Here is a 14,449-nt window from a genome sequence, read left to right on the forward strand (position 1 = left end):
TTCTTCAATGATGGATGGTGTATACAGCACTGGTCTCATAAGATTATAATGGAGTTGAAAAATTCCTGTCACCTAGTGACATAGCTGTCATAATGTTGTAGTGCAACACATTACTCACGTGTTTGTGGGGATGCTGGTGTAAACAAACCTACTGCACTGCTAGCCATACAAAAGTACAGCACCTACAATTGTGTGTGTACATAATACTTGATAATAATAATGAATAACTCTGTTACTGGCTTACTTATTTAGCATAAATATTTTAGGTTGTGTTCCTTTTACTTATATAAAATAAAAGTTAAGTGTAAAAAAGCCTCAGGCAGGTCCTTTATAAGGTATTCCACACTAGGTCTTAGCCAAAAGTCCAGGAAGTGATGGGAAGTATTCCTGAAGAAGGCATTGTTACCATAGGAGATGATATCCCCATGTGTGTTATTGTCTTGGTCCTGGTATGACAAGATGTGGAGGTGGAAGACAGTGATATTGAGATTCTGACCCTGTTTAAGCCTAGGATAATGTGTGTGTTTGTGACTTATATTTGACAAAAATGTTTAAAAGTTAAAAAAAATTAAAAACAAAACAGCTTATAGAATAAGGATATTAAGAAAGAAAATATTGGGGGGGGGGCGGAGCAAGATGGCCGAATAGGAACAGCTCCAGTCTCCAGCTCCTAGAGCGAGTGACACAGAAGACACGTGATTTCTGCATTTTTAACTGAGGTACTGCGTTCATCTCACTAGGGAGTGCTGGACAATCGGTGCTGGTCAGCTGCTGCAGCCCGACCAGCGAGAGCTGAAGCAGAGCAAGGCATCGCCTTACCTGGGAAGCGCAAGGGGGAAGGGAATCCTTTTTCCTAGCCAGGGGAACTGAGACACACAACACCTGGAAAGTTGGGTAACTCCCACCCCAATACTGCCCTTTACCAAGGGTCTTAGCAAACGGGCACACCAGGAGATTACATCCCACACCTGGCAGGGAGGGTCCAACATCCACGGAGCCTCCCTCATTGCTAGCACAGCCTCTGCGATCTAAGGGCAAGGCAGCAGCGAGGCTGGGGGAGGGGCGCCCGCCATTACTGAAGCTTAAGTAGGTAAACAAAGCCGCTGGGAAGTTTGAACTGGGTGGAGCCCACAGCAGCTCAAGGAGGCCTGCGTGTCTATGTAGACTTCACCTCTGGGGACAGGGCACAGCTAAACAACAACAACAACAACAACAAAGCAGCAGAAACCTCTGCAGATGCAAAAGACTCTGTCTGACAGCTTTGAAGAGAGCAGTGGATCTCCCAACACGGAAGTTGAGATCTGAGAATGGATAGACCGCCTGCTCAAGTGGGTCCCTGACCCCTGGGTAGCCTAACTGGGTGACATCCCCCACTACGGGCAGACCGACACCCCACACCTCACACGGTGGAGTACACCCCTGAGAGGAAGCTTCCAAAGCAAGAATCAGACAGGTACACTTGCTGTTCAGCAATATTCTATCTTCTGCAGCCTCTGCTGCTGATACCCAGGCAAACAGGGTCTGGAGTGGACCTCCAGCAAACTCCAGCAGACCTACAGCTGAGGGTCCTGACTGTTAGAAGGAAAACTAACAAACAGGAAGGACACCCACACCAAAACCGCATCAGTACATCACCATCATCAAAGACCAGAGGCAGATAAAACCACAAAGATGGGGAAAAAGCAGGGCAGAAAAGCTGGAAATTCAAAAAATAAGAGCGCATCTCCCCCTTCAAAGGAATGCAGCTCATCGCCAGCAACGGATCAAAGCTGGACTGAGAATAACTTTGACGAGATGAGAGAAGAAGTCTTCAGTCCATCAAACTTCTCAGAGCTAAAGGAGGAATTATGTACCCAGCGCAAAGAAACTAAAAATCTTGTAAAAAGAGTGGAAGAATTGATAACTAGAATAATTAATGCAGAGAAGGCCATAAACAAAATGACAGAGATGAAAACCATGACACGAGAAATACGTGACAAATGCACAAGCTTCAGTAACCGACTCGATCAACTGGAATAAAGAGTATCAGCGATTGAGGATCAAATGAATGAAATGAAGCAAGAAGAGAAATCTAAAGAAAAAAGAAGAAAAAGAAATGAACAAAGCCTGCAAGAAGTATGGGATTACGTAAAAAGACCAAATCTACATCTGATTGGGGTGCCTGAAAGTGAAGGGGAAAATGGAACCAAGTTGGAAAACACTCTGCAGGATATCATCCAGGAGAACTTTCCCAACCTAGTAGGGCAGGCCAACATTCAAATTCAGGAAATACAGAGAACACCACAAAGATACTCGTTGAGAAGAGCAACTCCAAGACACATAATTGCCAGATTCACCAAAGTTGAAATGAAGGAAAAAATCTTAAGGGCAGCCAGAGAGAAAGGTCGGGTTACTCACAAAGGGAAGCCCATCAGATTAATAGCAGATCTCTTGGCAGAAACTCTACAAGCCAGAAGAGAGTGGGGGCCAATATTCAACATTCTTAAAGAAAAGAATTTTCAGTGCAGAATTTCATATCCAGCCAGACTAAGTTTCATAAATGAAGGAGAAAGAAAATCCTTTACAGATAAGCAAATGCTTAGAGATTTTGTCAACACCAGGCCTGCCTTATGAGAGACACTGAAGGAAGCACTAAACATGGAAAGGAACAGCCGGTACCAGCCATTGCAAAAACATGCCAAAATGTAAAGAACATCAAGGCTAGGAAGAAACTGCATCAACTAACGAGCAAAATAACCAGTTAATATCGTAATGGCAGGATCAAGTTCACACATAACAATATTAACGTTAAATGTAAATGGACTAAATGCTCCAATTAAAAGACATAGACTGGCAAACTGGATAAAGTGTCAAAATCCATCAATCTGCTGTATTCAGGATACCCATATCACATGCAGAGACATACATAGGCTCAAAATAAAGGGATGGAGGAAGATCTACCAAGCAAATGGAGAATAAAAAAAAGCAGGGTTTGCAATCCTTGTCTCTGATAAAAGAGACTTTAAACCATCAAAGATCAAAAGAGACAAAGAAATCCATTACATAATGGTAAAGGGATCAATTCAACAGGAAGAGCTAACTATCTTAAATAGATATGCATCCAATACAGGAGCACCCAGATTCATAAAGCAAGACCTTAAAGACTTACAAAGAGACTTAGACTCCCATACAATAATAATGGGAGACTTCAACACTCCACTGTCAATATGAAACAGATCAACGAGACAGAAAGTTAACAAGGATATCCAGGAATCGAACTCATCTCTGCAGCAAGCAGACATAATAGACGTCTACAGAAATCTCCACACCAAATCAACAGAATATACATTCTTCTCAGCACCACATCACACTTATTCCAAAATTGACCACATAATTGGAAGTAAAGCACTCCTCAGCAAATGTAAAAGAACAGAAATTATAACAAACTATCTCTCAGACCACAGTGCAATCAAACTAGAACTCAGGACTAAGAAACTCCATCAAAACCTCTCAACTACATGGAAACTGAACAACCTGCTCCTGAATGACTATTGGGTACATAACGAAATGAAGGCAGAAATAAAGATGTTCTTTGAAACCAATGAGAACAAAGATACAACATACCAGAATCTCTGGGACACATTTAAGGCAGTGTGCAGAGGGAAATTTATAGCACTAAATGCCCACAAGAGAAAGCTGGAAAGATCTAAAATTGACACTCTAACGTCACAATTAAAAGAACTAGAGAAGCAAGAGCAAACACATTCAAAAGCTAGCAGAAGGCAAGAAATAACTAAGATCAGAGCAGAACTGAAGGAGATAGAGACACAAAAATCCCTCCAAAAAATCAAAGAATCCAGGAGTTGGTTTTTTGAAAAGATCAACAAAATTGACAGACCGCTAGCAAGACTAATAAAGAAGAAAACAGAGAAGAATCAAATAGATGCAATAAAAAATGATAAAGGTGATATCACAACTGACCCCACAGAAATACCAACTACCATCAGAGAATACTATAAACACCTCTACGCAAATCAACTAGAAAATCTAGAAGAAATGGATAATTTCCTGGACACTTACACTCTCCCAAGACTAAACCAGGAAGAAGCTGAATGCCTGAATAGACCAATAGCAGGCTCTGAAATTGAGGCAATAATTAATAGCCTACCAACCAAAAAAATCCAGAACCAGATGGATTCACAGCTGAATTCTACCAGAGGTACAAGGAGGAGCTGATACCATTCCTTCTGAAACTATTCCAATCAACAGAAAAAGAGGGAATCCTCCCTAACTCATTTTATGAGGCCAACATCATCCTGATACGAAAGCCTGGCAGAGACACAACAAAAAAAGAGAATTTTAGACCAATATCCCTGATGAACATCGATGCAAAAATCCTCAATAAAATACTGGCAAACCGGATTCAGCAGCACATCAAAAAGCTTATCCACCATGATCAAGTGGGCTTCATCCCTGGGATGCAAGGCTGGTTCAACATTCGCAAATCAATAAACGTAATCCAGCATATAAACAGAACCAAAGACAAGAACCACATGATTATCTCAATAGATGCAGAAAAGGCTTTTGACAAAATTCAACAGCCCTTCATGCTAAAAACACTCAATAGATTCGGTATTGATGGAACGTATCTCAAAATAATAAGAGCTATTTATGACAAACCCACAGCCAATATCATACTGAATGGGCAAAAACTGGAAAAATTCCCTTTGAAAACTGGCACAAGACAGGGATGCCCTCTCTCACCACTCCTATTCAACATAGTGTTGGAAGTTCTGGCTAGGGCAATCAGGCAAGAGAAAGAAATCAAGGGTATTCAGTTAGGAAAAGAAGAAGTCAAATTGTCCCTGTTTGCAGATGACATGATTATATATTTAGAAAACCCCATTGTCTCAGCCCCAAATCTCCTTAAGCTGATAAGCGACTTCAGCAAAGTCTCAGGATACAAAATCAATGTGCAAAAATCACAAGCATTCTTATACACCAGTAACAGACAAACAGAGGGCCAAATCATGAATGAACTTCCATTCACAATTGCTTCAGAGAGAATAAAATACCTAGGAATCCAACTTAGAAGGGATGTAAAGGACCTCTTCAAGGAGAACTACAAACCACTGCTCAGTGAAATAAAAGAGAATACAAACAAATGGAAGAACATACCATGCTCATGGGTAGGAATAATTAATATTATGAAAATGGCCGTACTGCCCAAGGTCATTTATAGATTCAGTGCCATCCCCATCAAGCTACCAACGAGTTTCTTCACAGAATTGGAAAAAACTGCTCTAAAGTTCATATGGAACCAAAAATGAGCCCGCATTGCCAAGACAATCCTAAGCCAAAAGAACAAAGCTAGAGGCATCATGCTACCTGACTTCAAACTATACTACAAGGCTACCGTAACAAAAACAGCATGGTACTGGTACCAAAACAGAGATCTAGACCAATGGAATAGAACAGAGTCCTCAGAAATAATACCACACATCTACAGCCATCTGATCTTTGACAAACCTGAGAGAAACAAGAAATGGGGAAAGGATTCCCTATTTAATAAATGGTGCTGGGAAAATTGGCTAGCCATAAGTAGAAAGCTGAAACTGGATCCTTTCCTTACTCCTTATACGAAAATTAATTCAAGATGGATTAGAGACTTAAATGTTAGACGTAATACCATAAAAACCCTAGAAGAAAACCTAGGTAATACCATTCAGCACATAGGCATGGGCAAGGACTTCATGTCTAAAACACCAAAAGCAATGGTAACAAAAGTCAAAATTGACAAATGGGATCTAGTTAAACTAAAGAGCTTCTGCACAGCAAAGGAAACTACCATCAGAGTGAACAGGCAACCTACAGAATGGGAGAAAATTTTTGCAATCTACTCATCTGACAAAGGGCTAATATCCAGAACCTACAAAGAACTCAGATGAATTTACAAGAAAAAAAAACAAACACCCCATCAAAAAGTGGGCAAAGGATATGAACAGCCATTTCTCAAAAGAAGACATTCATACAGCCAACAGACACATGAAAAAATGCTCATCATCACTGGCAATCGGAGAAATGCAAATCAAAACCACAATGAGATACTATCTCACACCAGTTAGAATGGCAATCATTCAAAAGTCAGGAAACAACAGGTGCTGGAGAGGATGTGGAGAAATAGGAACACTTTTACACCGTTGGTGGGACTGTAAACTAGTTCAAACATTATGGAAAAGTGTATGGCAATTCCTCAAGGATCTAGAACTAGAAGTGCCATATGACCCAGCCATCCTCTTACTGGGTATATACCCAAAGGATTATAAATCATGCTGCTATAAAGACACATGCAGACGTATGTTTATTGCGCCACTATTCATAATAGCAAAGACTTGGAATCAACCCAAATGTCCATCAGTGACAGACTGAATTAAGAAAATGTGGCACATATACACCATGGGATACTATGCAGCCATAAAAAAGGATGAGTTTGTGTCCTTTGTAGGGACATGGATGCAGCTGGAAACCATCATTCTCAGCAATCTATGGCAAGAACAGAAAACCAAACACCGCATGTTCTCACTCATAGGTGGGAACTGAACAGTGAGATCCCTTGGACTCGGGAAGGGGAACATCACACAATGGGGCCTATCATGGGGAGGGGGGAGAGGGGAGGGATTGCATTGGGAGTTATACCTGATGTAAATGACGAGTTGATGATTGCAGCACACCAACATGGCACATATATACATATGTAACAAACCTGCACGTTATGCACATGTACCCTAGGACTTAAAGTATAATAATAATAATAAGAAGAAGAAAGAAAATATTTTTGTACAGCTGTATAATGTCTTAGTGTTTTAAGTTAAGCGTTATTACAAAATAGACAAAAGTTAAAAAAATTAATAAGTCTCTAAAGTAAAAAAGCAAAAAAAGATCAGGGGAATCTGGCAAGATGACCAAATAGAACAGCTCCGGTCTGCAGTTTCCAGTGAGACCAACATAGTAGTAGGGTAATTTATGCATTTCCATCTGATGTACCCTGTTCATCACATTGGGACTGGTTAGGCAGTGGGTGTAACCCATGGAGGGCGAGTAGAAGCAGAGTGGGGCATCTCCTCACCCAGGAAGTGGGTGGCCTCCCCCAGCCAAGGGAAGCTGTGAGGGACGGTGCTATCCAGCCCAGATACTACACTTTTCCTATGGTTTTTGCAATCCGCAGACCAGGAGATTCCCTCTTGTTCCTACACCACCAGAACCCTGGGTTTCAAGCACAAAACTGGGTGGCTGTTTGGGCAGACACCAAGCTAGCTGCAGGAGTTTTTTCCCCCCATACCCCAGTGGCACCTGGAATCCCAGCGAGACAGAACCATTCACTCCCCTGGAAAAGGGGGCTGAAGCCCGGGAGCCAAGTGGTCTGGCTCAGCGGGTCCCACTCCCATGGAGCCCAGCAAGCTAAGAACCTCTGGTTTGAAATTCTCGCTACTAGCACAGCAGTCTGGAGTTGACCTCAGATGATTGAGCTTGGTGGGGGGAGTGCCGTTTGCCATTACCGAGGCTTGAGTAGGTGGTTTTCCCCCACAGTGCTAAGGAGGCCTGGAAGTTTGGACTGGGTGGAACTCAACACAGTGTGGCAAAGCGTTTGTAGCCAGACTGCCTCTCTAGATTCCTCTTCACTGAGCAGGGCATCTCTGAAAGAAAAGCAACAGCCCCAGTCAGGGGCTTATAGATAAAACTCCCATCTCCCTGGGACAGAGCATGTGAGGGAAGGGATGGCTGTGGGCATAGCTTCAGTGGACTTAACCTTTCCTACCTGCCAGCTCTGAAGAGAGCAGCAGATCCTGACAAAGAAGTTTCTCCCAGCACGGCAGCACTCAAGCTCTGCTAAGGGACAGACTGCCACCTCAAGTGGGTCCCCAACCCCTGTGCCTCCTGACTAGCAGAGATCACCCAACAGGGGTTTGCAGACACCTCATTCAGGAGACCTCTGGCAGGCATCAGGATAGTGCCCCTCTGGGATAAAGCTTCCAGAGGAAGGAGTAGGCAGCAATCTTTACTGTTCTGCAGCCTCTGCTGGTTATACTCAGGCAAATACGGTCAGGGTGGACCTCCAGCAAACTGCAGGAAACCTGCAGAAGATGGAAATGACTATTAGAAGAAAAACTAACAAACAGAAAGCAATAACATCAACATCAACAATAATAACCCTCACACAAAAACCCCATCCAAAGGTCATCAGTCTCAGGATCAAAGGTAGATACATCCAAGAAGATGAGGAAAAATCAGCACAAAAATGCAGAAAATTCCAAAAACCAGAGTGCCTCTTCTCCTCCAAATGACTGCAACTCCTCTCCAGCAAGGGCACAAAACTGGATGGAGAATGAGTTTGATGAACTGACAGAAGTAAACTTCAGAAGGGGAGTAATAACAAACTCCTCTGAGCTAAAGGAACATGTTCTAACCCAATGCATGAAGCTAAGCACCTTGATAAAAGGTTGCAGGAACTGCAAACTAAAATACCAGTTTAGAATAGAATGTAAGTGACCTGATGGAGCCGAAAAGCACAGCATGAGAACTTCGTGAAGCATACCCAAATATCAATAGCCAAATCAATCAAGCAGAAGAAATGCTATCAGAGATGAAGATCAACTACTGAAATAAGGCATGAAGGCAATATTAGAGAAAAAAGAATGAAAGGTAACGAACAAAGCCTCCAAGAAATATGGGACTATGTGAAAAGACCAAACCTACAATTCACTGGGGTCCCTGAAAGTGATGGGAAGAATGAAATCAAGTTGGAAAACAAACTTTTTTTTTTTCCAGGATATTATCCAGGAGAGCTTCCCAGGCTAGCAAGGTAGGTCAACATTCAAATTCAGGAAATACAGAAAACACCACTAAGATACTCCTCAAGAAGAGCAAACCGAAGATACATAATTATCAGATTTTCTAAAGTTTAAATGAAGGAAAAAATGTTAAGGGTAGCCACGGAGAAAGTTCAGGTTACTTACAAAGGGAAACCCATCAGACTAACAGCAGATCTCTTGGCAGAAACCCTACAAGCCAGAAGAGAGTGGGGGCCAATATTCAACGTTCTTAAAAAAAAGAATTTTCAACCCAGAATTTCGTATACAGCCAAACCAAGCTTCATAAATGAAGGAGAAATAAAATCCTTTACAGACAAGCAAATGCTGAGTGATTTTGTCACCACCAGGCCTGCCTTACAAGAGCTCCTGAAGGAAGCACTAAATATGGAAAGGAAAAACCAATACAAGCCACTGCAAAACCACACCAAAATACAAGGACCAATGATGCTGTGAAGAAACTGCATCAACTAATGTGCAAAATAAACAACCAGAATCATGATGACAGGATCAAATTCACACATAACAATATTAACCTTAAGTGTTAATAGGCTAAATGCCTCAATTAGAAGACATAGACTGGCAAATTGGATAAAGAGTCTAGAGCCATTGGTGTGCTATAACAGGAGACTCATCTCATGTGCAAAGACACATGCAGGCTCAAAATAAAGGGATAGAGGAATATCTACCAAGTAAATGGAATGAAAAGAAAAGCAAGGGTTGCAATCCTAGTCTTTGATAAAACAGGCTTTAAACCAACACAGTTCAAAAAAGACAAAGAAAGGTATTACATAATGGTAAAGGGATCAATGGAACAAGAAGAGCTAACTATCCTAAATATATATGCACCCAATACGGGAGCACCCAGATTCATAAAACAAGTTTTTAGAGACTTACAAAGCGACTTACACTTCCATACAATAATAGTGGTATACTTGAACACCCCACTGTTAATATTAGAGAGATAAATGAGACAGAAAATTAACAAGGATATTCAAGACTTGAGCTCAGCTCTGGACCAAGCAGACCTAATAGACATCTACAGAACTCTCCATCCCAAATCAACAGAATATACACTCTTCTCAGCACCACATAGCACTATTCTAAAATCAACCACATAATTAGAAGTAAAACACTCCTCAGCAAATGCAAAAGAACGGAAATCATAACAACCTCTCAGACCACAGAGCAATCAAATTAGAACTCAGAATTAAGAAAATCACTCAAAACTGCACAACTACATGGAAACTGAACAACCTGCTCCTGAATGACTACTGGGTAATAAGAAAATTAGGCAGAAATAACGAAGTTCTTTGAAATCAATGAGAACAAAGAGACAATGTACTAGAATCTCAAGGACAAAGTTAAAGCAGTGCTTAGAGGGAGACTTATAGCACTAAATGCCCACCTCAGAAAGTGGCAAAGATCTAAAGTCAACACCCTAATATCACAATTAAAAGAACTAGAGAAGCAAGAGCAAACAAATTTAAAAGCCAGCAGAAGACAAGAAATAACTAAGATCAGAGCAGAACTGAAGGAGATAAAGACATGAAAAACTCTTCAAAAATCAATGAATCAGGGAGCTGGTTTTTGAAAAGATTAACAAAATAGATAGACCACTAGCCAGACTAATAAGGAAGAAAAGAGAAAAGAATCAAATAAACAGAATAAAAATTGATAAAGGGGGCATCACCACTGATCCCATAGAAATTCAAACTACCATTAGAGAATAGTATAAACACCTCTCTGCAAATAAACTAGAAAATCTAGAAGAAATAGGTAACTTACTGGACACATACACCCTCCCAAGACTAACCGAGGAAGAAGCTGAATCCCTGAATAGATCAATAACAACTTCTGAAATTGAGGCAGTAATTTACAGCCTGCCAAAAAAAAAAAAAAAAAAAAAAAAAAACAAACAACAGAAAACAAAAACAAAACAAAAAACAAACAAACAAAAAACCCAGGACCAGATGGATTCATAGCCAAATTCTACCAGAGGTACAAAGTGGGGCTGATACCATTCCTTCTGAAACTATTCAAAACAATAGAAAAAGAGGAACTCCTCCCTAAATCATTTTAGGCCAGCATTATCCTGATTCCAAAACCTGGCAGAGACACATCAAAAAAAGAAAATTTCTGGCCAATATCCCTGATGAACATCCATGCAAAAATCTTCAATAAAATGCTGGCAAACCAGATCCAGTAGCACATCAAAAAGCTTAACCACCACAATCGAGTTCGCTTCATCCCTGGGATGCAAGGCAGGTTCAACATATGCAAATCAATGAACGTAATCTGTCGCATAAACGAACCAATAACAAAAACCACATGAATTTTATTGAAGCAGAAAAGGCCTTCAATAAAATTCAACACCCTTCGTGCTAAAAACTCTCAATAAACTAGGTATTGGTGGAACATATCTCAAAATAACAAGGGCTATTTATCACAAACCTGTAGCCAAGATCATACTGTATGGGCAAAATCTGGAAGCATTCCCTTTGAAAACCAGCACAAGACAAGGATGCCCTTTCTCACTGCTCCTATGCAACATAGTATTGGAAGTTCTGCCCAGGGCAATCAGGCAAGAGAAAGAAATAAAGGGTATTCAAATAGGAAGAGAGTAAGTCAAATTATCTCTGTTTGCAGATGATATGATTGTATATTTAGGAAACCTTATTGTCTCAACCCAGAATCTCCTTAAGCTGATAAGGAACTTCAACAAAGCCTCAGGATGCAAAATCAATGTGCAACAATCAGAAGCATTCCTATATACCAATAACAGACAAATAAAGAGCCAAATCATGAGTGAACTCCCATTCACAATTGCTTCAAAGAGAATAAAACACCTAGGAATCCAACTTACAAGGGATGTGAAGGACCTCTTCAAGCAGAACTACAAACCACTGCTCAAGGAAATAAGAGGAGATACAAACAAACATTCCATGCTCATGGATAGGAAGAATCAATATTGCAAAAATGGCCATGCTGCCCTAAGTAATTTATAAATCCAATGCTATCACCTTCAAGCTACAACTGACTTTCTTCATAGAATTGGAAAAAACTACTTTAAATTTCATATGGAACCAAAAAAGAGCCCACATAGCCAAGACAATCCTAAGCAAAAATAACAAAGATGGAGGCATCATGCTACCTGACTTCAAACTATACGACAATGCTACAGTAACCAAAACAGCATGGTATTGGTACCAAAACAGAAATATAGTCCAATGGAGCAGAACAGAGGCCTCAGAAATAGCACCACACATCTACAACCATCTGCTCTTTGAGAAACCTGAGAAAAACAAGAAATGGGGAAAGGATTCCCTATTTAATAAATAGTGCTGGGAAAATTGGCTAACCATATGCAGAAAACTGAAACTGGACCCCTTCCTTACACCTTATACAAAAATCAACTCAAGATGGATCAAAAACTTAATCGTAAGACCTAGGACCATAAAAATCCTAGAAGAAAACATGGAAACATGGGCAATGTCATTCAGGCATAGGCATGGGAAAAGACTTCATGTCTAAAACACCAAAAGCAATGACAACAAAAGCCAAAATAGACAAATGTGATCTAATTAAACTAAAGAGCTTCTGCACAGCAAAAGAAACTATCATCAGAGTGAATAGGCAACCTACAGAATGGGAGAAAATTTTTGTAATATATCCATCTGACAAAGGACTAATATCCAGAGTCTACAAAGAAGTTAAACAAATTTACAAGATAAAAGCAAACAGCCCCATCAAAAAATGGGCAAAGGATATGAACAGACACTTCTCAAAAGACAACATTTTTCCAGCCAACAGACATATGTAAAAATGCTCATCATCACTGGTTATCAGATAAATGCAAATCAGGTTGCTGCTTCCAAGATGGCTGAATAGGAAGAGCTCTGGTCTGCAGCTCCCAGTGAGATTGACACAGAAGATGGGTCAGCATTTCCAACAGAGTCTTAGCAACTAGCAGACCAGAAGATTCCCTCCTGTGCCTTTCTTGGTGGGTCCCATGCCCACGGAGCCTTGCTCACTGCTAGTGCAGCACTCTGAGATCAACCTGTGACACTGCAGCCTGGCAGGGGAGAGGGGCATCCGTCATTGCTCAGGCTTGAGTAGGTAAACAAAGCAGCCTGGAAGGTTGAACTGGGTGGAGCCCATCACAGCTCAGCAAGGCCTGCAGCCTCTCTAGACTCCACCTCTGTGGGCAGAGCATAGCTGAATAAAAGGCAGCAGACAACTTCTGCAGACTTAAGCGTCCCTGTCTGACAGCTCTGAAGAGAGCAGTGGTTCTCCCAGCACAGTGTTCAAGCTCTGAGAATGGACAGACTGCCTCCTCAAGTGCATCCCTGACTGCCATGTAGCCTGACTTGGAGACACTTCCCAGTAGGGGCCAACAGACACCTCATACAGGCAGGTGCCCCTCTGAGATGAAGCTTCCAGAGGAAGGATAAGGCAGCAATATTTGCTGTTCTGCAATATTTGCCTTTCCGCAGCCTCTGCTGGTGATACCTAGGAAAACAGAGTCTGGAGTGGACCTCCAGCAAATTCCAACAGATCTGTAGCTGAGGGGCCTGTTAGAAGGAAAACTAACAAACAGAAAGGAATAGCATCAACATCAACAAAAAGGACATCCACACCAAAACCCCATCTGTAGGTCAGCAACTTCAAAGGCCAAAGGTAGATAAAACCACAGAGATGGGGAGAAACCAGAGCAGAAAAGCTGAAAATTCCAAAAACCAGAGTGGCTCTTCTCCTCCAAAGAATTGCAGCTCCTCACCAGCAACAGAACAAAACTGAATGGAGAATGAGTTTGATGAGTTGACAAAAGTAGGCTTCAGAAGGTCAGTAATAACGAACTCCTCCGAGCTAAAGGAGCTTGTTCTAACCCATTGCAAGGAAGCTAAAAACCTTGAAAAAAGGTTAGATGAATGTCTAACTAGAATAAACAGTGTAGAGAGGACCTTAAATGACCTGATGGAACTGAAAACCGCAGCACAAGAACTTCGTGATGTATGCATAATCTTCAATAGCTGATTTGATCAAGTGGAAGAAAGGGTATCAGTGATTGAAGATCAAATTAATGAAATAAGGCTAGAAGACAAGATTAGAGAAAAAAGAGTGAAAAGAAATGACCAAAGTCTCCAAGGAATATGGGACTATGTGAAAAGACCAAATATATGTTTGATTGGTGTACCGGAAAGTGATAAGGAAAATGGAACCACGTTGAAAAACACTCTTCAGGATATTATCCAGGAGAACTTCCCAGGCTAGCAAGACAGGACAACATTCAAATTCAGGAAATACAGAGAACACCAAAAATATACTCCTCGAGAAGAGCAACCCCAAGACACATAGTTGTCGGATTCACCAAGACTGAAATGAACGAAAAAATATTAAGGCAGCCAGAGAGAAAGGTTAGGTTACCCAGAAAGGGAAGCCCATCATACTAACAGCGGATCTCTCAGCAGAAACCCTACAAGCCAGAAGAGAGTGGTGGCCAATATTTAACATTTTTAAAGAAAAGAGTTTTCAACTCTATCCAGCCAAACTAAGCCTCATAAGTGAAGGAGAAATAAAATCCTTTACAGACAAGCAAATGC

Source organism: Piliocolobus tephrosceles, chromosome 5 (genome assembly GCF_002776525.5).
Source record: "Piliocolobus tephrosceles isolate RC106 chromosome 5, ASM277652v3, whole genome shotgun sequence".
Classification (NCBI taxonomy): domain Eukaryota; kingdom Metazoa; phylum Chordata; class Mammalia; order Primates; family Cercopithecidae; genus Piliocolobus; species Piliocolobus tephrosceles.